The sequence below is a fragment of the Ursus americanus genome, chromosome 12 (assembly GCF_024610735.1).
Source record: "Ursus americanus isolate L20-20 chromosome 12, mUrsAme1.1.p, whole genome shotgun sequence".
NCBI classification, from domain to species: domain Eukaryota; kingdom Metazoa; phylum Chordata; class Mammalia; order Carnivora; family Ursidae; genus Ursus; species Ursus americanus.
This window is the reverse complement of record NC_142138.1, coordinates 68411848-68437137: the sequence shown is the minus strand read 5'-3', so window position 1 is coordinate 68437137 and position 25290 is coordinate 68411848. Positions and strand designations below refer to the sequence as shown.

Here is a 25290-nt window from a genome sequence, read left to right as displayed (position 1 = left end):
CTGCCTTTGGCTCAGATCATGGGCCCAGGGTCCTAAGATCAAGTCTTGCATCAGGCTCTCTGCCCAGCAGGGGGTCTGCTTTTCCTTCTCCCTCTGCCTGCCACTCCCCTGCTTGTGCTCCCTCCCTCCCTCTCTATCTCTTTCTCTCCCTCTCTCTCTCTCTGTCAAATAAATAAATAAAATCTTAAAAAAAAAAGGAAATGGGCCAAAGACATGAATAGATACTTTTCCACAGAAGACATCCAGATGGCTAAGAGACACATGAAAAGATTCTCAACATCTCTTGGCATCAGGGAAATACAAATAAAAACCATCATGACATATCACCTCACACCTGTCAGAATGGCTAAAATTAACAACACAAGAAACAACAGGTGTTGGCAAGGATGGGGAGAAAGAGGAACCCTCTTTCACTGTTGGTGGGAATACAAACTGTTGCAGCCACTCTGGAAAACAATATGAAGTTTCCTCAAATAGTTAAAAATAGAGCTGTCCTATGATCCAGCAATTGCACTACTACATATTTACCCAAAGGATACAAAAATACAGATTCAAAGGGGTACATGCATCGAATGTTTATAGCAGCATTATCAACAGTAGCCAAACTATGGAGAGCGTCCAAACATCCATCGACAGATGAATGGATAAGGAAGATGTGGTATATATATAAATGGAATATTACTCACCCAGGAAAAGAATGAAATCCTGCCATTTGCAAAGATGCGGATGGAGCTAGAGTATTATTCTAAGTAAAATAAGTCAGAGAAAAACATATGTGGAATTTAAGAAAGAAAACATGAACACATGAGAAGGGTGGGGGAAAGAGATGGAAATAAACCATAGGAGACTCTTAGCAATAGAGAATAAACAGAGAGTTGTTGGAGAGAGGTGGGTGGGGGGATGGGCTGGATGGGTGAGGGGTGTTAGGGAGTGCAGTTGTGAGGAGCACTGTGTGTTGTACATATGTGATGATTACTGAATTCTACTCCAGAAACCAATATTGCACTGTATATTAACTAAGTAAAATTTAAATAAAAAGCAAGAACAAAAACCAAAACAAACCAAAATCCTCCAAGATCTGACCCTAAAAAAAAAAAAAAGTCATGCTCATAGTGTGTGTATATGTGTGTGTTTTATTGGGAGAGGTGCCATGTGTGTACAGTCCCATAAGCAAAAAACGGCAGATTAGCATCCCAGGCAATGTTGGTGGCAGAAATTTTGAGTAAAATACCCAGAGGTATTTGGAACACTAGTGAACTTCCCTAAGCACTGTGTTGCTACTAGAGGAAGAAAGACTGTGAGGTTCTGAGCTTTGCTGGGAGCCCCCTCACCTACAGCTGTATCCTCAAACTCTGGAGATTCCTGTTAGTTGCAGAAAGCTGGTAGGTCAACCCTGGCTGGTTGCTAGCAAACACCACCATTAATTTGAATTAGCCTAGTGGTTTTCACTTCAAACATAACCTCCTTAGTTAACCCAGAGAACGTGTAGGGGAAGCACTTGCCTTTGGGGAATAGGATTGACATGTGGAAACTGTGTCAGACCTGCCCTCTGAGCAAACTTTAGAAAAAAAAAAAACTGAGCAACCCTCCAACAGGGCTCTCAAAAAATATCTTCTTTTCCCTTATGTGGCAGCAGGGAGTCTAGATATCTGGGCTGTCTGGCAGCCAGGCTTTGGTGTGAGAATGGGCAGGAATGATTGCAAAGTATCAACAATGGCCCATAGATCACATTCTAGGTGAGGGTAGACTGGAAGCAGGCAGCATCTGGAGGGTAATGGCCTGCATTTTAGAAAATTTTCAGCTTTGAGAAACTTATTAAATATCTATAGATCTAGAAGAAATATATATGTACCATGCACAGAATCTTCCATATCATTTCAATGGAGTCATATAATTGTGAAACCCACCTCCAGAGTTCTTTATAGTCCATGTGTCTTCAGCTAAAATACCTTTGTTCAATCCAAGAGAGTAGTCTGAGAACTAAAACCAGATCAAAATAAAATGGTCTGTAACTGAAGCTATGGGGTTTGGAAGGTTGGAGAAAATCCATGAAGCAATAGTACACAGAGAAGGAGCTGTGTTTGAAGCACTTTGAATATGATGGGTGGTGAGGTCATGGTGAGGGCCCTGAATCAGTTTAGGCAGGCAGGGATCATTAATTAAAACCTGAAATAAATGAGGTACAGTAGGTATGTGGAAGGAAGATAATGGATTAAGATAATGTTGAGTATTAGGCACCTGTGGGATATCCACATGGAAATGCCCAACAGGCAGTTGAAAAAAAGATTTGTCCTCAGGAGACAGGGTAGACCTGTCTAGAAATGGATTTGGGAGTAATTGTTTTGAAGGTGGCTGTTGAATCCATAGGTGTACAAGAAGTCAGCCAAAGAGAATAGATGGATGAGAAGTCTAAGGTGGAACTCTCAGAATCCTCACAGTTCACGGGAAGTATGGTGGAAGATATACCCAAGAAGAAGGTTTGCCTATATTGATCACCCTCTCTAGGTTAGTTGTGGGCATCACTTCACAGTAGAGCAATGTTAGGGTTGGCCTCGCCATCTGTATGTCCTCTTAGAAAACCTTTATGTAATACATGTGTTTTATTCTTTATTTTCTCTATCAACTGCATAGACAAATTTCACTTCATTAAAAATCAGTGATATGCATTTTCTCTTAGTTCACAATATTGAAAACGTAGAGGTAAAATACTTTTTTATAGATAAATACTTAGATTTAGTCATAGAAAGAAATGAAATCCTTCCCTTCCACAAAGGGAAATTGATGCATGATCTGTGTATAACTAAATTGTAAAAGTGAATTTGAAGTGTTTAAGGACTTCAAAAAATATGGTCCCTGAGGTTGTATACACTGCTTATTTTAATTGTTTTAAAATATGATTTGAAGTCCATTCCCGAGGAACACGTTGATGGGACATTATACACACACACATAGGAGAATCAGAACCATAATAAATATTTTTTTCTTGGTCTGACTAATTTTTTTTGTGAGCCAGGAGGATGGAGTGAGGAGTGACATCTGTTTTGCTTTTTTATATTCTTGATGCTCATGCTGTTTGTATATGGTAACAATGCTGTATCATCATCATCATCATCGTCATCATCAAAATTCACCATTAACAAGCACTACTGATACACTGCAGTTTATGTGATACTCTGGACACTTGCCTCTTGGAATTCACATGCTATTGCGTATGAATAGGCAATCTCAGTCTCAAACCCTCTGCTTTATGATAATGACCTTTCTCTCCACTTAAGTGAGGCTGTATTTTGCAGGAAAAAGAGGTTAGAGGATGAGGTTTTATAGGCTGGCTCTATACACAAAAATGTCTAGCTTGAAAGAAAGCTTGTTGAACTTAGTTTAAAAGAAGTATGTTTTTCTTTAAAGATTAAAATAAGCTCAGTGTAACCCACCTAATCAAAACAAAACAAAACTCAGGATGGGGTAACTGGGTGATGGACTTTAAGGAGGGCATCTGATGTGATGAGCACTGTGTGTTATATGCAACTGATGAATAGCTGAACTCTACATCTGAAACTAATGATGTTGGCTAATTGAATTTAAATAAAATTTAAAAATTAAAAAATAAAACAAAACTCAATGAGTTACTTTGGAAAGAAGAAACATTTTTACATACCTGAATTCAACCAGGATCTTCCAAACTAATGAGAAGAAACACACATTAGGTAATAATAGCTAACACTTAAAAAATGTTTTGCTGACTAACCTTAGGGGTTTATTTCCTTCAAGTAAACAAAATAAGTATAATATAAACCAGGGTAATTGGTGTGATTGTGAAAACCTTAGAGCACCCAAGGAAAACATCTATTCATAATTCCAGTAATGCAAAGCAGTGATTAAAAATTTTAAATATAATTTTCATGTTGCCCAGTAACTTGTTTATCTACTTAAAACACACAGATACACACACACACACACACACACACACACACACACACACACATGCAATGATTAGTAAGAGTAGTCAAGATAATTTTTCTAAAAGAACATCCAGAATATTTGAGGTGTTTGTGGCAAAGTTAATTTACTGCTATGAAATAAAAGCTATTTTTGCTTTGCCCAGATTTCTGTTTGTACCCTTCCCCATCATATGGGCATGTAAGCTAGATAAAACATTCAGAGTTCATTAAACAGCCAATACTTCTCAAACTTTAATGTGCAAGCACATCATGTGTATTTACATCAGGTGAATTGGATGGAAGTCCCTTTCATCTCAAACAATGATGACAATGAAAGATGACCCTGTTCTCACCTGTTCAGCTTCAACCTTCCTACCAAATTTGTTATTATCTAGTCAAGGCCACCTCAAAGTGGGACACTGTGTTTTCTTGTCCTCTTGTACATACCATTAACACCATCACTATGCCTCCCACTTAATGCTAGTTGAACATGTCCTATGAGCCAGGCACTTTTCATGATTGTTCCATGAATTCTCTACCAACTTGAAAGTGTAAGTACAATTATTAACTCTGTTTGCAGTGAGAACACAGAAGCTCAAATCATTAAAAGGTTATCATGATAGTCTGTTTTGACCTTTGAGCAATACTCCCCCCATATTACTATATGAATGATGTGGTACTTGCTCACAATTCCCTTTGCTTGCTTCATTTCAAGTATTTCTTGGTAATCCACTTGACCAAATTGTCAAATTCTTGTTGAATTGCAATCCTCTCACCCTTGTGCTTAATTGGCCTGGTATCTATTCTTCCTTTATCTTATTTAGACTTGCAACTTGTTGTTTTAATAACTGTATTTCTACTACATATTCAATAATTTTAAAATACATGGAGAATAATGAGACCCTATCATGGGAGATATTCAAGCAAAGTCTAGATTGCTACATCTCTCGCAGAGCATTGATTCAGTTCTCAAGTGAAGATCGTTTGACTTGTTTGTACAGTTCCTTTCAGACCTGGTATTACATTGTTCTGCCAATGTTGCTACACACCTGAAAACATGGCATTATTAAGACCTTGAAATTTTCATATTCATAAGAATATACTCAGACCTAATATACCAACATATCCTTAGTTTTCACCTACCTTGGGAAAAATCCCCATTTAACATTTATGAACATACTCTGGAATGGTAACATTTCACATGACTGAAACATTCCTGGTCTAAAGTTATGTTAGAGATAAATACATAGATAGATGGACAGATAGATACATAGATAGATAGACCCCAAATTTTATTTAATAATTTACCTTTTACATTTTAGAAGAATTTTATTTTGAAATATTTATAGATTCATGGAGACTTACAAAGAAATGTACAAGGAGGTCTCATATTTTTAAAATTAAAAATTTTATGGGATTTTAAATTTAAAAAAGGGGGGGGGAGGGAACACCTGGGTGGCTTAGTCAGTTAAGCATCTGCTTTCAGTTCAGGTCATGATCCCAAGTCCTGGGATTGAGTCCCACATTGGGCTCCTTGCTCAGCGAGGAGCCTGTTTCTCCTCTGCCTGCTGCTCCCCCTGCTTGTGCTCTCTCTCTCTCTGACAAATAAATAAATAAAATCTTTAAAAAAAATAAATGTCAAAAAAGCATATACTTACAGAAAAATTTACCGGGGTCAAAGGCATATCAAATGAAAGTGAAATGTCTTCACATTCACACCACATTCTGCCTGGCACCACCATGAACAGTTTGGTTGTGTCCTAGTTTTTTGTTTATATCATGTAAGATTGGCCATATAAAAAGTCAGCGTACAAACAATCCCAGCTTCCTTTCCATCTCTGCACAGCTTTGTCTAAAAGTCCTATGATTGTTAGTAACAATATACAGGATACAAAAGAAAAGGTTACTCTTTTATAGGAAGACATAAGTAACAGGAAGGATGAAAGATAGTCACCGTTTATGGTAGGCAGAGTTCTAAGATGATCCCTCAAAATCCTGCCCCCTGCTATACAATTGACCAGTCAATATGACTCACAAACTTCAGGGCTTTATGATAGTTAATAAATTGCTTGTAAGACACCTCTCAAACATCAATGGATTGTAATATAAATATGGGAACCCCTGGCATACTGAACAAAAAAGTTTCCAAATATAAGTTATACAAATTTAATTGTATTTTATTTAAACAAATATTTTGTATGCCCTTAATGTCATACTATAACAGACACATAGGAGATACACTATCTGCCTGAAAATCATTGCTTTCCATCTTACTTGTCAAAATTAGAGTAGGAGTAATACTATGCATTATATATTATTTACCATGAACAAATTTTCCCCTCATATTACCTCACCTAAGGAATTAAGGCACTTCCCAGGCTTTCAAGTTAATAATCTCTCAGGTCATTTCAATTCTGGTTTTATTATTACTATTGTAGACATTGATAACATGAAAATGATATTTAATATATGTCATTACATAAATGTCATAAAAATGGTAATGAAAATATGTACTATATTTTATAACATGCCCTTAGGAAGTAGGTATATCAGAAAAACTACTGGGCAGTTTTTCTCAATTGTAATGGTAAACTACTTACCACTAACTTTTGCTGAAAGCTTTGGATTTCCGACTTTGTGGCAGGACTTCCTGCTTTCTGCTCTATTTCTTTCCCAGACTGGAAAGGATAATCCCTGGTAAAACAGGCTATCAATTACCATGCATCATGATGAAGACCTGCCATTCCAGGGGGTGGGCATGTCTGGTGCTGACTGCTCCCAACCCTGAGGTCGTGAGCCCTGGCTGTCAGATCGGGAGAATGCGAGGAAGTGGCAAGGTGGAGAAAGCAGCCTTGAAGGGGAACAGGGAGACCCCACTCTCTACTACTGATCAATCTGTGCCTTGAGTATACTCAACGCTTAATACAAGAGTCAAAAATCTTTCTTCAATCTCTCAATGAATTCATTTTTCTAGGATAGACTTTTATAAATGATTGTGGACCAACAATTTGGGAGTAACCATGTAATCTCTCTCTAGGCAGCTGTTTTGAGATTCCTCAGAGTACAAACACAACTCAAGGGCAACTACCTGAATAGAAATTGTTAGAAATGAAAAACAATTAATTCTCTCATGTATTCATTAAAGTCATGGCAATCATCTTTGCCCAGCATACAATGAGGAGATCAGCTTCTTTTCTCTTTTGGGACATAGGCAAGTGAATTTCAGTGCCAGATTATTTTGTTAGGAATTGTGGGTATTGAATACTGGAAATCTGTTAAGAGAATTAATTTCAGATGATCTTATCACACACACATACTAAAAATTGGTAACTACATGAGGAGGTGATATGTTAATTAGTTTGACTATAGTAACCCTTTCACTATGCATATGTATATCAAATTATTATCTTGTACACCTTAAATATATACAATTTTAAAATGGTCTAAAAATTAATAAACATGATACTTTAATAAAGTAACTAAAGGATTATATAAATAAAAGTGATCAACTTGTAAGAAAGAGAAAGAAAGAAAGAAAGAAAGAAAGAAAGAAAGAAAGAAAGAAAGAAAGAAAGAAAGAAAGAAAGAAAATTCTGGGGGCACCTGGGCAGCTCAGTCGGTTAAGCACTTGACTTTTTTTTTTTTAAGATTTTATTTATTTATTTTTGAGAGACAGAGTACTTGAGCAGGGAGAGGGGCAGAGAGAGAGGGAGAGAAACAAGAAGACTTACCACTGAGCACAGAGCCCAATGCTGGGCTTGATCCCAGGACCCTAAGATTATGACCTGAGCTGAAACCAAGAGTCAGCTACCCAACCCACTGAGCCATCCAGATGCCCTGAGCATCTGACTCTTGATTTTGGCTCAAGTTATGATCCCAGGTCTTGGGATTGAGCCCCATATTGGGCTCCATGCTCAGTGGGGAGTCTGCTTGAGGATTCTTTCCCTGTCCCTCTGTCCCTCCCCCTGCTCTCTCTCTCCTTCTAAAATAAATAAATAAATAAATAAATAAATAAATAAATAAATAAATAAATAAATAATAAATCTTTTTTAAAAAGAAAGAAAGAAAAATTCTGCAGAATTAAAAATGTTGATCTACTCACTAATATTACTGCAGAACCCACCTTCTCCAGACAGGTTACTCAGGGCACCCTTGACCTCCTTTTTTCACAGGCTGTAGATGATGGAGTTCAAAATGCAGGTCACAATGCAGAAAAGTACAGAGACAAAGATGTCCATGTCCGGGTTGTAGCCTACATTGGATTGTCATAGTTGAAGTTGGCTGTCCCAGAGAAGGTCACCACCACAATGAAGTGAGATGCCCAGATAGAGGCCTTGTTTCTGCCCTGAGGGAATCCTATGGATGGCAGAGATGATGAGTATATAAGACATTGCAGTAAACAGGCAAGGGTTCAGGCCAGTGGTGGTGCTGGTGACATGGAGCACAGACTCATTGAGAGAGATGTCTGAGCAGGAGAGCTCCAGGAGCAGTGGGATAGCACAGAGAAAGTGGCTGATCTGGTTGAACCCACACAGAGTGAACATGACTGCCAGTACTGAATGTGTCACAGAATTCTCTAGGCCACGCAGCCAAGTTCCAGTCAACCAATACACACAGACCTTTGGAATCATGAGAAGCAGACAGTTAAAGAGGTGGCAAATGGCTACATAGCATTCACAAGTTATAGCAGCCAACAAGATATCCTCAGCACAGGTCACAGGAACATCTGGGAAAGGCAGCCCTAATATGACATAGTCTTCTTCTGGAATAAGTTCACCAGCATGTCCAGAATGGTGGTGGACAAGTAGCAGAAGTTCAAGAAGCTCAAGTGCTAATAATACAGTAGAGTGTGGAGGACAGGACTGACTCTGATCACTGTTAATGTGAGAGCATTTCCCAGAAGAGTTATCAGATAAATGATCAAGAACACCAAAAATAGCCTTTGTAATTCAGGATGGTTGGAAAATCCTGGAAAAATAAATGCAGTGACCACAGTTCAATTTTCCATTTCTTTGAGCTCTTTCTTCATTGAAATGAAAATTAGGGAAGAAAACAAAAAGACAATGAGATACAGTGACAAATACTGGAAAAGCTAACTCACTCTTAACTCATCCTTTGGTGGATGAGATGGCATCTCTTCTAAATAGTTATACTCAACACTCTGAGACTGGAATATATGCACTCCCCCTCACCGCTGTGCTCCTTTGCTCTGTGTTTACTTGTCATGACTATCACTATTAGCTATTAACCTGTGAGGCTCCCTACCAGTCTGTAAGTTCTATTATCTCTCTCTTTAATTTATATGTACCCTGTAAAACTTTTGTTAAAAGGAAGAAAGGAAGGAATTTCAGTCTTCAGCACTAACACTAACAACAGCTGATGAGTTAAATTAGAACCCAAATACTTTTCCTCCCAACCTTCCTCTTCCCTGGAAATAAGTCACAGTAGCAAATTCTAACTAGTGTGGAAATAGCCTCTATGACCTTTGCCTCCTGGTGTTACTCACATGAATATGTTACATTATGTGGCAGAAAGGATTTGTAAGAGTCATTAAGATTATTATTTGCATGACTTGAAGATATGGTGATTATGCAGGTGGGACTAATCTAATCACATGAACACTTAAAAATAGAGCAGAAGATGAAGTCAGAAATTTGGATCACAAATAGGATTCCAGGTGTCAGTTTTGGCTTGAAGATGAAGGTGCAACATATTAAGGAAAAAGTAACATTGGTTCTCAAACCATAAGAAACTTAATTTTGCTAACAACTTGAATAAACATGGAAGGGTAACCTTCCCCAAAATCTCTAAATAAAAGCCCAGCTCAGCTGACGCCTTGATGTTAGCTTGAGTCATGCTCATGCTGTGCCTGTACTTCTGTGAGACAGAAGACCCAGTTGAGCCATGCCGTGTCTAGACTTCTCACAGAACTGTGAGGTAATAAGCGAGTGTTTAAGCCACTAAGTTTGTGGTAATTTTTTATGGTACCAATAGAAAATGAATACACTGATCATCTCACTTGCCGTGCAAAACTTATGATTATCAGGGGCTAATTATGACAGACCACCAATCTAGATGCCTCGGAAGTTATGTCATCCAGTATACTCTCAAATCTGTGACCACCCCTCCCTCTGTCTGCTCTTCTTTCCTTCATGATGCTTGTGGCTAGTACTACCTCTCAAAAAAATTGATAAAGGGAAAACAAAGGAAAATGTCAAATGCACAATGTTCAGTTTCCTAGTCAGTAGCTCCAGTAAAAGGCTGGGAGAAAGACAAATTTGGAACTGTTGAGTAAGATGATATTTCTAGATTATTTTAGAATTTTAATTAGTGTCCTGCCATTCTGCTTTACCATGAACAACAAATGTATGTTAGGCTGTGACATAACCATTGCAAACTCTAAGAAACATTAAAGTTCATTAACTTACATCTGAAATAATTTTCTTAGTGGATTATCTTCAAATGAGGCTTTGGGTGTCTTGGCATCGCCATTTTTCATAGAAACTGTTAAGCTATCTCTTAGTGTAAGCCAGTGGTCAGCAGCCAAATCCAGCATATCAACTTACTTTTATAAATAGTTTCATTGGTTTACAGCTACACCCACTCATTTATATATCATCTATGGCTACTTTTGTGCTACAATGGCAGCACTGAGTAGTTGAGAAAAAGACAATATGGGCCACAAAACCTAAACTGATTGCAGGCCCCTTTGGCAAAGTTTGCCAGCCTCTGGTGTAAGCAATTGGGTTTAGGAGTTTGACAGACTTGGGAGTTTTGTTTTGTTGTGTTTTTTTTATTATGTTCAATTAGGCAACATATAGTACATCATTAGTTTTTGATGTAGTGTTCAACAATTCGTTAGTTGTGCATAACAGTCAGTGCTTAGGGAAAGAGGTTCCATGATGGCGGAGGAGCAGGAGACCTAAAGTTCGTCTGGTCCCAGGAATTCAGCTGGAGAGCTACCAAACCATTCTGAATACCTATGAATGCATCTGGAGAACGAAGAAAAGAGTAGCAGAAATTCTATGAACAGAAAAGCACCACTTTCTGCAAGGAGGAAAAAAGATAGTGGAGGAGTAGGAGACCCTTTTTCAGCTGGTCCCAAGTCGAGCTAGATATCTACCAGACCATCCCGAAAACCTGTGGAATCAGCCTGAGACGCAGGAAGATACATCTGGATCTCTACAAACGAACATCTCCAGCGCTGAATATTGAGGTATGAAACGGGGAGCCGTGAATCTGCTCACAGATATCAGAACATAAACGGAAGGGAGAGGGAGCCGACCGGCTCAGGCACCGGTAAGCAGTAGCCACTTGCACTGGGGAGGGGGCCGGACTCGTGCACCGGCACCCGAGAGAGAGCAGCCTGAGACCGTGAGCCCAGGTACGCGTGCGACCAGACTGAAAACCGGAGCTCCGGAGCGCTCACTGGAACCGGACTGATACCGGGAGCTCAGGAGCGCACGAGTGTCCAAACTGAAAACCGGAGCTGGGAGCACACACTCGAACTAGACTGAAACTGAGAGCTCGGGAGCGCGTGTGCGACCAGACTGAAAACCAGCACTCTGGAGCACACCCGAACCATACCAAACCATGGAGCTCAGGAGCGTGTGTGGGAACGGGGACAGCTGGTGGTGTTAGAAGCACAAAAGACAGAGATGCGCTGGCCCTGGAAGTGAGGGCTGGGGCACAGGCTGTGGGGCGCACATCCCGGGATGCTGCAGAGTTTTTAGCAGCACTGAGAGAAACAGAGTTAAAGTGCCTAAGAGAGCTCAGTGGAGAGCAGACTGTGATCTGTCTGTTCTGAGACAGAGGCCAGGATATGGCCACTGGTGCTCCGACTCTCAGAAGAGTCACAGAAAACTGCCAGGGAAAGCCGCCAGAGAACAAAAGACCAGAAATACCAGCTCACATTGTGCCCATCCCCATCTCCCCTCGCAGGGGACACGGAGACTCTACCTAATCAGGATTGCCTGACTATCAGGGTGGCAGGGCCCTCCCCCAGAAGGCAGGCTGAAAAATCAAGAAGCCCACTTCCCTAAGGTCCCTTATAAAACAAGTGCACACTGCCTGGGTCCTGGTCAATAATTTGGGCTCTGGGCATCACTGCACCCTCTCCTCATCAGAATGATGAGGAGGAGAAATCCTCCCCCAGCAAAGAAAAGATAATGAGTCTGTGGTCTCTGCCACAGAATTGATGGATATGGATATACCAAATTGTCAGAAATGGAGTTCAGAGTAACAATGGTCAAGATGATGTGTAGGCTTGAAAAAAATATTAATGAAAATATTAACGAGAATATAGAATCTCTAAGGGCGGAAATGAGAGCAAGTCTGGCAGAAATTAAAAATGCTATGAATCAAATGTAGTCTAAACTAGACGCTCTAACAGCCAGGGTAAATGAGGCAGAAGAACGAATTACTGAATTGGAGGATGGGATGGTAGAAGAGAAAGTTAAAACGGAAACTTACCTCAAAAAAATCCAGTCTCAAGAATGTAGATTACAGGAGATCAGTGACTCAATGAAACATTCCAATGTCAGAATCATGGGCATCCCCGAGGGGGTGGAGAAAGAGAGAGGTCCAGAAGAGATATTTGAACAAATTGTAGCTGAGAACTTCCCTAATCTGGCAAAGGAAACAAGCATTCATGTCCAAGAAGCAGTGAGGACCCCTCCCAAGGTCAATGAGAACAGACCTACACCAGGTCACGTCATAGTGCATTCGCAAATATTAGATTCAAGGATACAGTATTGAAAGCGGCCAGGGGGAAGAAAATCCTTACGTACAGAGGGAAAAATATCAGAATAACGTCAGATCTGTCTACAGAGACCTGGAAGGCTAGGAAGGGTTGGCAGGGTATTTTCAAAGTTCTATCTGAGAAGAACATGCAGTCAAGGATCCTTTATCCAGCAAGGCTGTCATTCAGAATTGTTGGAGAGATAAGGACCTTTAGGATCAGCAGAAACTGACCAAATTCATAACCATGAAACAAGCCTTACAGGAGATATTAAGGGGGGTTCTATAAAAGTAAAAAGGCCCCAAGAGTAATACAGAACAGAAATTTACAATCTATAGAAACAAAGACTTCACAGGAAATATGACATCATTAAAATCATATCTCTCAATAATCAGTCTCAATGTGAATGGCCTAAATGCTCCCATAAAACACCACAGGGTTGCAGATTGGATAATAAGACATGACCCATCCATTTGCTGTCTACAAGAGATTCATTTTGAACCTAAAGATACATCCAGACTGAAAGTGAAGGGATGGAAAACCATTTTTCATGTCAATGGACCTCAAAAGAAAGCTGGGGTAGCAATTCTCACATCATTCAGATTAGATTTTAAAGTAAAGACTGTAGTGAGAGATACAGAAAGACACTATATTATTCTTAAAGGATGCATCCAACAAGTGGATATGACAATTATAAATATCTATGCCCCCAACAGGGAAGCAGCTAGATATACAAGCCAACTCTTAACCAGAATAAAGACACATATAGACAATAATACGTTAAATAGTAGGGACCTCAACACACTGGTCTCAGCAATAGACAGATCACCTAAGCAGAAAATCAACAAAGAAACAAGAGCTTTGGACCAGATGAACCTCATAGATATATATAGAACACTACATGCCAGCACAACAGAATACTCATTCTTTTCGAATGCACATGGAACTTTCTCCAGAATAAACCATATACTGGGTCACAAAACAGGTCTCAACCGATACCAAAAGACTGAAATTATTCCCTGCATATTCTCAGACCACAATACTTTGAAATTGGAACTCAATCACAAGGAAAATTTTGGAAGAAACTCAAACACTTGGAAAGTAAGAACCATCCTGCTAAAAAATGATTGAGTAAACCAGGAAATTAAAAATCAGTTTAAACAATTTCTGGAGACCAATGAGAATGAAAACACATTGGTCCAAAACCTGTGGGACACTGCAAAAGTGGTCCTAAGGGGAAAATACATAGCCATCCAAGCCTTACTCAAAAGAATAGAAAAATCTAAAATGCAGTTTTTATATTCTCACCTCAAGAAGCTGGAGCTGGAACAGAAGAACAGGCCTAACCCACGCACGAGAGGGCAGGTGATCAAGATCAGAGTAGAGAACAATGAATTAGAAACCAGGAGCACAGTAGAGCAAATCAACAAAACTAGAAGCTGGTTCTTTGAAAGAATAAATAAGGTCGATAAGCCTCCAGCCAGACTTATTCAAAAGAATAGAGAAAGGACCCAAATTAATAAAATTATGAATGAAAGGGGAGAGGTCACAACCAACACCAATGAAATAGGAAGGATCATTAGAAACTTTTATCAACAGCTTTATGCCAATAAATTAAACAACCTGGAAGAAATGGATTTCTTCCTGGAAACCTATAAACTACCAAGACTGAAACAGGAACAAATTGATTATTTAAGCAGACTGATTAATTATGAAGAGATTGAAGCAATGATCAAAAACCTCCCCCAAAACAAGATTCCAGGGCCTGACAGATTCCTCGGGGAATTCTACGAAACATTCAAAGAAATAATACCTATTCTCCTGAAGCTGTTTCAAAAAATAGAAACAGAAGGAAAACTACCAAACTCATTCTATGAGGCCAGTATTACCTTGATCCCCAAACCAGGCAAAGACCCCAGCAAAAAGGACAATTACAGACCGATTTCCCTGATGAATATGGATACCAAAATTCTCAACAAGATCCTAGCTAATAGGATCCAACAGTACATTAAAAGGATTATCCATCATGACCAAGTGGGATTCATCCCTGGAATGCAAGGGTGGTTCAACATTTGCAAATCAATCAGTGTGATAGATCATATCAACAAGAAAAGAGTCAAGAACCATATGAACCTCTCAATAGATGCAGAAAAAGCATTTGACAATACAGCATCCCTTCCTGATTAAAACCCTTCAGAGTGTAGGGATATAAGGTACATTCCTCAATTTCATAAAAACCATCTATGAAAAGCCTACAGCAAATATCATTCTCAATGGGGAAAAGCTGAAAGACTTTCCCTTAAGGAACATGACAAGGATGCCCACTCTCGCCACTATTATTCAACATAGTACTAGACGTCCTTGCAATCGCAATCAGACAACAAAAAGGGATAAAAGGTATCCAAATCGGCAAAGAAGAAGTCAAACTGTCTCTCTTCGCAGATGACATGATACTCTATATGGAAAACCCAAAAGAATCCACCCCCAAACAACTAGAAGTTATACAGCAATTCAGTAATGTGGCGGGATACAAAATCAATGCTCAGAAATCAGTTGCATTTCTATACACGAATAATGAGACTGAAGAAAGAGAAATTAGGGAATCCATTCCATTTACAATAGCACCAAAAATCATACATTATCCCAGAATTAACTTTAACCAGAGAGGTAAAAAGGATCTGTATTCTAGAAACTACAGAGCACTCTTGAAAGACATTGAAGAAGACACAAAAAGATGGAAAAATATTTCATGCTCATGGATCAGAAGAATAAACACAGTTAAAATGTCCATGCTACCCAGAGCAATCTACACTTTCAATGCTATCCCGATCAAAATACCGATGACATTTTTCAAAGAACTGGAACAAAGAGCCCTTAAGTTTGTGTGGAACCAGAAAAGACCCCAAATCACCAAGGAATTGTTGAAAAGGAAAAACAAAGCTGGGGGCATCACAATGCCAGATTTCAAGCTATACTACAAAGCTGTGATCACAAAGACAGCATGATACTGACACAAAAACAGACACATAAACCAACGGAACAGAATAGAGAATCTGGAAATGGACCCTCGGCTCTTTGGGGAACTAATCTTTGACAAAGCAGGAAAACACAACCAATGGAAAAAAGACAGTCTCTTCAATAAATGGTGCTGGGAAAATTGGACAGCTATATCCAAAAGAGTGAAACTTGATCACTCTCTCACACCATACACAAAGATAAACTCTAAATGGTTGAAGGACCTTGATGTGAGACAGGAATCCATCAAAATTCTAGAGGAGAATATAGGCCGCAACCTCTTTGACATTGGCCACAGCAACTTTTTTCATGACACATCTCAAAAGGCAAGAGAAACAAAAAAAGAATGAACTTGTGGGACTTCATCAAGATAAAAAGCTTCTGCACAGCCAAGGAAACAGTCAAAAAAACTAAGAGGCAGCCCATGGAATGGGAGAATATATTTGCAAATGACACTACAGATAAAAGACTAGTATCCAAGATCTACAAAGAACTTCTCAAACTCAATACACATGAAACAAATAATCAAATCAAAAAATGGGCAGAAGATATGATCAGACACTTTTCCAATGAAGACATACAAATGGCTAACAGACACATGAAAGAAAAAATGTTCAAAATCATTAGCCATCAGGGAAATTCAAATCAAAACCACCTTGAGATACCACCTTACACTAGTTAGAATGGCAAAAATTGACAAGGCAGGAAACAACAAATGTTGGAGGGGATGCGGAGAAAGGGGATCCCTCTTACACTGTTGGTGGGAATGCAAGTTGGTACAGCCACTTTGTAAAACAGTGTGGAGTTCCCTTAAAAAGTTAAAAATTGAGCTACCCTATGATCCAGCAATTGTACTACTGGGTATTTACCCCAAAGATACAGACGTAGTGAAGAGAAGGGCCATATGCACCCCAATGTTCATAGCAGCATTGTACACAATAGCTAAACTCTGGAAGGAGCTGAGATGCCCTTCAACAGATGACTGGATTAAGAAGATGTGGTCCATATATACAATGGAATATTACTCAGCCATCAGAAAGAACGATTACCCAACATTTACAGCAACGTGGACAGGTCTGGAGGAGATTATGCTAAGTTAAATAAGTCAAGCAGAGAAAGACAATTATCATATGGTTTCACTCATCTATGGAACATAAGAAATAGGAAGATCGGTAGGAGAAGGAAGGGAAGAATGAAGGGGGGGGGTAAACAGAAGGAGGAATGAACCATGACAGACTGTGGACTCTGGGAAACAAACTGAGGGCTTCAGAGGGGAGGGGGGTGGGGGATTGGGATAGGCCGGTGATGGGTATTAAGGAGGGCACATATTGCATGGTGCACTGGGTGTTATACGCAAATAGTGAGTCATGGAATTGCATCAAGTACTGGGGATGTACTGTATGGTGACTAATATAACAAAATAAAAATTATATATATATAAAAAAAAACCCAGCCAATGCTTATACAGCCACTCTGGAAAACAGTATGGTGGTTCCTCAAGATGTTAAAAATAGAGCTACCCTATGACCTAGCAATTACACTATTTGGTTTTTTTGTTTGTTTGTTTTTTGGGGTTTTTTTGGGGGGGGTTTCCACACAGATTTTTTAAATATAATTTAATTTAATTTATATTACTGATACAGTTTTATTTATTTTTTTTAATAATAATTTTTATTATATTATGTTAGTCACCATACAGTACATCTCTAGTTTTTTTTAAATAATATTTTTTATTATATTATGTTAGTCACCATACAGTACATCCCTAGTTTTTGATGTAAAGTTCCATGATTCATTACTTCTGTATAACACCCAGTGCACCATGCAATACATGCCCTCCTTACTACCCATCACCAGCCTATCCCATTCCCCCACCGCCCTCCCCTTTGAATCCCTCAGTTTGTTTCCCAGAGTCCATAGTCTCTCATGGTTCATTCCTTGACCCCAAAGATACAGACTTGAGATTAAATCATAGCTTTGTCACTTGTTAACCTTGACCATGAACAACTTACTTAGCTACTACAAACCTGAGTTTGTTCATGTTTAAGGTGAGATAATGTCTGGATTTCAGACTTTTTGTTAAGATTAAATTAAGTATTGAACAACAGATCAGTGAATATAGTTAACCTTCAACACATAAGTCTCTCCATTCTGCCACTGCAAGTTCCCCTTTAAAAATGTTATTTCCCTTCCATCCAGATTGACTTAAATGATACACTGTTTGTATTAAGAATAAAATATTCTTTTCTATTTATTGACTTGCCTTCTCTGATCTTTTAATTTCATCAGCTCTATCAACTCCACTGTTAAGCAACTGTTTTGTAATTAAATTCACTTATTTCTTTCTCGTAAAACAAATATTTACAATTGTATCTACTCTCTTTCTTTTCTTTTTTCCTTTCTTTTCTTTTTTACAACTGCATTTTCTGAACAGCTTTTCACAAGAATCCTTCAGGGAGGTAGGTAGATTTGATTGTCACAATATTTTATACAAGATTTCCTTTGAAATTAAGCCAAATATCATATGAAACTACATGCAACATGACAAGTAATTGATAAAATTAGACATAGTGCCTCTAAACTTCCTTCTAACAATATTCCTTAACTCCCAGTCAGAAACCTAGGAGTCATCTTTAGGCCATCCTTTCTCTTATCACCTGCCCTCATCTAACTCTTCAGCAAAACCTCCTCCTTCTCATCCCCTCTCTCCTTCTCCATCTTCCTCTCCTTCAAATCCACGAATTTATTTCCATCTCCATGGCCAACCACATGAACACTCTCTACATGGCTGATTCCTTCTCTTTCTTTGGGTCTCAGCTAAAATGTCACTTCTCAGAGAATCCCGATCTCCAATCTAGTATTGGTCTTTTTAAATCTCTTGTATCATCCTATTATTTTCCTTCAAAGAATTTACAGTGATCTTTATTTACATACTTATTTCCTCAATGAATGTGAGTTTCTCCCCAGTCAATAAGCTCTGAGTGAGCAAGGATCATGTCTGTTTTAAAAACATTTTTTAAAGATTTTATTTTTAAATAATCACTGCACCCAACATGGGGCTCAAACCCACAAACCCAAGATCAAGAGTCGCATGTGTCGCCAACTGAGCTAGGCAGGCACCCCAAGGATCACGTCTGTTTTATTCATCCCTGTATATATATATTACCTGGCCTATAACTGACACTCAAGAAACATTTGTTTTATGAGTACAATAATGACCAGGTTTACTAAAATAGAGAATTAGAGTGATTATATATTTCTTTATCACTTTAACATAAAGATTCAATCCAGGTGGTACAGATTTTCTCACCCATCTAAATTTTCAAGTCACTTAAGCAGAAAAAAGTGATCATATTGAAAAAGCAGTTATATAACATAAAAGTCTCACATTCACAATTACTTCAATGAAATTATTCAGTTATCGAATGAGTTCAGTCGAAAGAAGGTGCCTATATGTTGATGCAGCCTTGATTCATAAAATAATAATATAATAGTAACAACAACAACGATAGCTCACATTTCCGGCACTTACTAAATGCCAGGTATAGTTACTGCACTATGTACTTATATACACTAATTTCCTTTAATTCTTGCAACATCTTTGAGAAGGAAAGATCATTATTATTCCCATTTTTCAGATGAACAAACTGAAGCTTGAAAGGATAGTTAAATGCCTACTCAGGTAATTAATGAAACCACATATTGGCAAGGATCTGCAGATCAGAATAAATATTCATTTCTACCATTAACTAGTCAAAGCAGCTTCTTGTCTCTGTACATTAATTTTCTAATCCATAAAATAAAAGGTCTGGACTAGGTGATTGATAACATTCCTTCCAGCTTTGATTTTTTGTGATGGTATTTGATATCTGTTTATTTCAGTCTCCAAGGTGAAACTGAATGGCAGCAAGGGTGAGAAATTCAGAGGTCTCCCAAGGGTACAATTGTTTATTCTTCCATCTTCTTAGGATGAGGATTTTAGCTAATACACTGATGTGATAAACTAAATAATGGCCCCCCTAAGATGTCTATTCTCTAATCACTGGATTCTGTGATTATGTTATGTTACTTGGTGAAATGAACTTTACAAATGTATTTAAGGCTATGGGCCTTCATATAGGGAGATTACCCTAGATTATCTGGGTCAGCCAAATCTAATCACTTGAGCCCTTAAAAACAGATGAATTTCTCCAACTAGAGTGAAAAGAGATATAACAGGAGAGATGAGGCAAAGGGAAGAGTCAGAGAGATTCAAAGCATGAGGGACCCAATCTACCTATGAAAGGGGCCACTAACTAGGGGTTACAGCCAGCCTCTAGAAAATGAGCATGACCTCTGGATGGCACGCAGCAAGGAAATAGGGATTACATCCTACAGCCACATTGAATTCTGCCAATGATCAGAATAAGCCTAGAAAGGGGTTCTCCTGTAGATTCCTGAGAAAGAAACAGCCCTGCTGACATCTTGATTTCAGTCTTTTGAGACACTAAGTCAAGGAACCAGCCAAGCCATGTGGAACCCAGATTTCTGACCCACAGAGCTGTGAGATAATAAATTCACATTGTTTTAAGCTGCTGAACTTGAGTAATTTGTTATGGTTTCTCAGTCGGAATGCCCAAAACCTATTTAGTCTTTATCATATACCTATGTTCACAGACCTGAATTTGAGTTCTAACTATACTCCTTAGTGTTTTAGCTTCTGAACGTTATATTAGGTTTGAAGGTTAATTCTTAAATTCTCATTTTTTATTGAGATATAATTGACATATAACATTAGTTTCAAGTGTACAGCATAATGATTTGGTATTTGTATATATTGCCAAGTAATCACCACAATAAGTCTACTTAACATCCGTCACCATACATAATTACAATTTTTTCTTGTGATGTGAACTTTTATGCTGTTAACAACTTTGAAATATACAATACAATATTATTAACTATAGTCACCATGCTATACATCATCCTCAGGATTTATCTATTTTGTAACTGAAAGTTTATACCTTTTGACTCCTTTCAATCGTTTCACCCACCCACCCCACTTGCCACCTCTGGCAACCAACAATCTGTTTCCATATCTATGAATTCAGTTTTGTTTTTGTTTTATTTTAGATCCCACATACAAGTGAGGCCATACAGTACTTGTTTTTCTCTGCCTGACTTATTTCACTTAGCATAATGCCCTCAAGAACCAACCATGTTGTTGCAAATGGCAATATTTCCTTCTTTTTTATGTCTGAATATTATTCCATTGTGTGCATGTGTATATATTTTTGTGAAAAATGCGTTGGATTTTGACAGGTGTTGCATTGAATCTATAGATTGATGTTGTACTATGGACATTGTAAATTATTCATTCTTCCAATCAATGAGCATGGAATATCTTTCCATTTACCTGTGTCTTTTTCAGTTTATTTCATCAATGTTTTATAGTTTTCAGAGTACAGGTCTTTCACCTTGGTTAAATTAATCCCTAGGTATTTCATTCTTTTTTTTTCTTTTTTCTTTTTTCCTTTTTTTTTTTTATTATATTATGTTAGTCACCATACAGTACATCCCTGGTTTTTGATGTAAAGTTTAATGATTCATCAGTTCCGTATAACACCCAGTGCACCATGCAATACGTGCCCTCCTTACTACCCATCACCAGCCTATCCCATTCCTCCACCCCCTCCCCTCTGAAGCCCTCAGTTTGTTTTTCAGAGTCCATAGTCTCTCATGCTTCATTCCGCCTTCTGATTACCCGCCCCTTTCTTTATCCCTTTCTTCCCCTACCGATCTTCCTAGTTCTTATGTATTTCATTCTTTTTGATGCAACTGTAAGTGGCATACTTTTCTTAGTTTCTCTTTCTGATAGTTCATTATTAGTGTATAGAAATGTAACAGATTTTTGTATATTGATTTTTTTATTTAAGTTCAATTAGCCAACATACAGTACATCATTAGTTTTTCATATACTCTTCAATGATTTATTAGTTGCGTGTAACATCCAGTGCTCATCATATCATGTGTATATTGATTTTTATCCTACAACCTACATAATTTGTTATTTGTTCTTGGTTGAGTTCTTAGAGTTTTTTATACATACTATTATGTCATTTGCAAATAGTGACAGTTTTGCTTCTTCCTTACCAATTTGGATGGCTTTTATTTCCTTCCTTTCCCTGATTACTCTGCCTAGGACTTCCAAAGCTTTTTAAAAAAGATTTTATTTGTTTATTTGAGACAGAGAGACAGAGAGAACACAAGCAGTGGGCGAGGCAGAGGGAAAGGGAGAAGCAGGCTCCCTGCTGAGCTGGGAGCCCAACATGGGGCTCTATCCCAGGACCTGGAGATCATGACCTGAGCCAAAGACAGATGCTTAACCATCTGAGCCACCCAGGTGCCTTTTTATTTCTGTGGCATTAATTGTAATGTCTTCTTTATTTTTTTTAAAGATTTTATTTATTTATTTGAGACAGATACAGAAAGTGAGAAAGAGAGAGAGAGGGAGAGAGAGCACAAGCAGGGGGAGGGGCAGAGGGAGAAGGAGAAACAGACTCCCCACTGAGCAGGGATCTTGACTTGGGGCTAAATCCCAGGACCCCAGGATCATAACCTGAGCTCAAGACAGAAGCTCAACCAACTGAGCCACCCAGGTGCCCTGTAATGTCTTCTTTAAATTATCATTTAATCTAAACAGCAGTAGCCACAAAATAAGTTCCTAGTCCTCTTGTACTCACCTGTCATTGACTATCAGCACAGGTGTCAATGGTGCATTTTAAGAATCAGGGTTTAGGACTTATGCTTCCAGCCACGATGCAATACAGTAACCAGACTTGCCCTTCTGCCTTAACAATGGGCAAAATTAAAAGAAAAAGGGTTTCGAGATGCCCTTCAACAGATGACTGGATTAAGAAGATGTGGTCAATATATACAATGGGCTATTACTCAGCTATCAAAAAGAATGATTTCTCAACATTTGCTGCAACATGGACGGCACTGGAGGAGATAATGCTAAGTGAAATAAGTCAAGCAGAGAAAGACAATTATCATATGGTTTCTCTCATCTGTGGAACATAAGAACTTGGAAGATCGGTAGGGGAAGAAAGGGATAAAGAAAGGGGGGTAAGCAGAAGGGGAATGAAACATGAGAGACTATGGACTCTGAGAAACAAACTGAGGGCCTCAGAGGGGAGAGGGGTGGGGGAATGGGATAGGCTGGTGATGGGTAGTAAGGAGGGCACGTATTGCATGGTGCACTGGGTGTTATATGCAACTAATGAATCATTGAACTTTACATCAAAAACCAGGGATGTACTGTATGGTGACTAACAAAATATAATAAAAAAGTATTATAAAAAAAAGAAAAAGGGTTTCAAATATTGAACAATAGGTAGTATGGGATAGGGAACATTGAGAGAAGGGAAATAAATGACATAAACCCTGTAAATGCCCTAGTTCACTTCATTGAGAAAGTTTCTAGGCCACAGCACAAGGAAGGTGTGCGAAAGCAGAGTTCAGTGATCTCCATTCAGTAAATTCAGAGTTCAAGGAGAGCAGAGTTCAAGGAGTTCAAGCAGAGTTCAGTGATCTCCATTCAGTAAATTCAGAGTTCAAGGAGAGCAAGGTACCCAGAATTTATGTGGCAAAGTCCTGGAAAGGAGAGAGATGCACATATAGAGAGATCTAGAGCTCCACAGAGGATTCCCCTAAACTCTTTAGCAGAATGTTAATTAGCACATGACAGCCAAAGGAAAGATCATTAGAGAGGATCATGTGGAATAAGATCCAGAGCTCACACAGAACTAGGAATAGTTTGTGTCCCACAAATCAGAATGTAAATTTTTACCACACATAGAGTCATCAGATGGCTATTGCTTTAGTAAAGAGGCAAAACAGCACCAGACAAAAGGCTATTCTGAACCCAGCTAACAAAAATTAATAGCTAGTCTTAAATTATTTCTAAGTAACTATGTCCAAAAATAAATTTCAAAAACACTTAAAGAAATACAGATCTCCCATGCACTTGAAAATCTACAGATAACATTTGGCTCCCCAAAACTTAAATACTAACATCTTACTGTTGACTGGAAGCCTTCTTGAAAACATAATATCACATATTTTGTATTCTTATAATAAAGTAACCTAGAGAAAGAATGTTATTAAAAATCATAAGAAAGAGAAAATACGCTTACAGTACTGTACTGTATCAAAAAAACCCCACCAAAACCCTGTGTGTAAGTGGACCCACGCAGTTCAAACCATGTTGTTCAAAGGTCAACTGTATTAAAAATTCATCAATCACCTATGTAAAATTTACGATGTTTGGCATCAATCCAAAATTATCAGGCATACAAAAGGGCAAGAAATTCAACTTAAAGTAAGAAGGAAAAAAAAATGAAAATAGACTTGGAAATTATACAGTAATAAACTTATTAGACAAGGACATTAAAACAGTTATTATAAGTTCATTTATATGTTCAAGAAGGTAGAGGAAAGCACGCACATGATTAAGGAGAGACAAGGAAAAATATATGTATTTGATATATATTTAAATCATGATATAATAATAAAATCTAAAAATTAAAATTTATAACTTTTGGCTTCCTGCTTAGAGCAGGCAAAGGGGCAACTGTCTCTGGTTTTCCCAAATCCAGATTTATCTAACACCAGCTGCCTCCACCCTGCTGCCTAAGTTCGACCCCAATAAGATCAAAGTCATATACCTGAGGTACACCAATGGGGATGTTGGTGCCACACCTGTCCTGGCCCCAAAGATTGGCCCCTTGGGTCTGTCTCCAAAAAGTTTGGTGATGACATCACCAAAGCAACTGGTGAGTGGAAAGGTCTAAGGATTACATTGAAACTGACCATTCAGAACAGACAGGACCAGATTTAAGTGGTACCTTCTGCTTCTGCCCTGATTATCAAAGTCCTCAAGGAACCACCAAAAGACAGAAAGAAGCCAAGAAACATTAAGCACAGTAGAAATATAACTTTTGATGAGACTGTCAAAATTGCCTGACAAATGTGGTACCAATCTTTAGCCAGAGAACTTCTCTGGAACCATTAAAAAGATCCTGGGGACTGTCCAATCTGTGGGCAGCAGTGTTGATGTCTGCCACCTTCATGACATCATAGATGACATCATAGATGACATCAGTAGTGGTTCAGTGAAATGCCCAGCTAGCTAAGAACAACAAAAGAAAATATTTTAATAAAAGATCATTTGACAACCAAAAAAATTAAAATTTATATATACATATAACGTTGAACTTCTAAGGCAAAAACCATACAGTGTATGAGATGAAGTATACACAGAAAAAGATCAGTGAACTTGAAGGCATAGCAATAGAAACTACCCAAAATGAAACAAGAGAGAAAAAGACTGAAAACAGTAAACAGAACATGAAGGAACTTTGGGACAACACCAAGTGTTTACTATGCTTGTAATCAGAGCCCAGAAAGAGAAGAGGAGAAAAACATGTGGGAAAATACTGGCCAATATTTCCCCAAATTTGATAAAATATATAGTCCAAAGATTCAAGTAACTCAACAAACCCCAAACAGACAGCACAGAAAGAAAACTACACTAAGAAAATCATAATCAAATTG

At 38.3% G+C, this 25290-nt stretch overlaps 2 pseudogenes; one reads left to right on the top strand and one right to left on the bottom strand.

Annotated features, from left to right (window-relative positions):
• Window positions 1-8032: 8032 nt before the first annotated feature.
• Window positions 8033-8946, bottom strand: LOC123802704 (olfactory receptor 5V1-like; annotated as a pseudogene).
• Window positions 8947-9842: 896 nt separating this feature from the next.
• Window positions 9843-24869, top strand: LOC123802703 (large ribosomal subunit protein uL11 pseudogene; annotated as a pseudogene).
• Window positions 24870-25290: the final 421 nt, after the last annotated feature.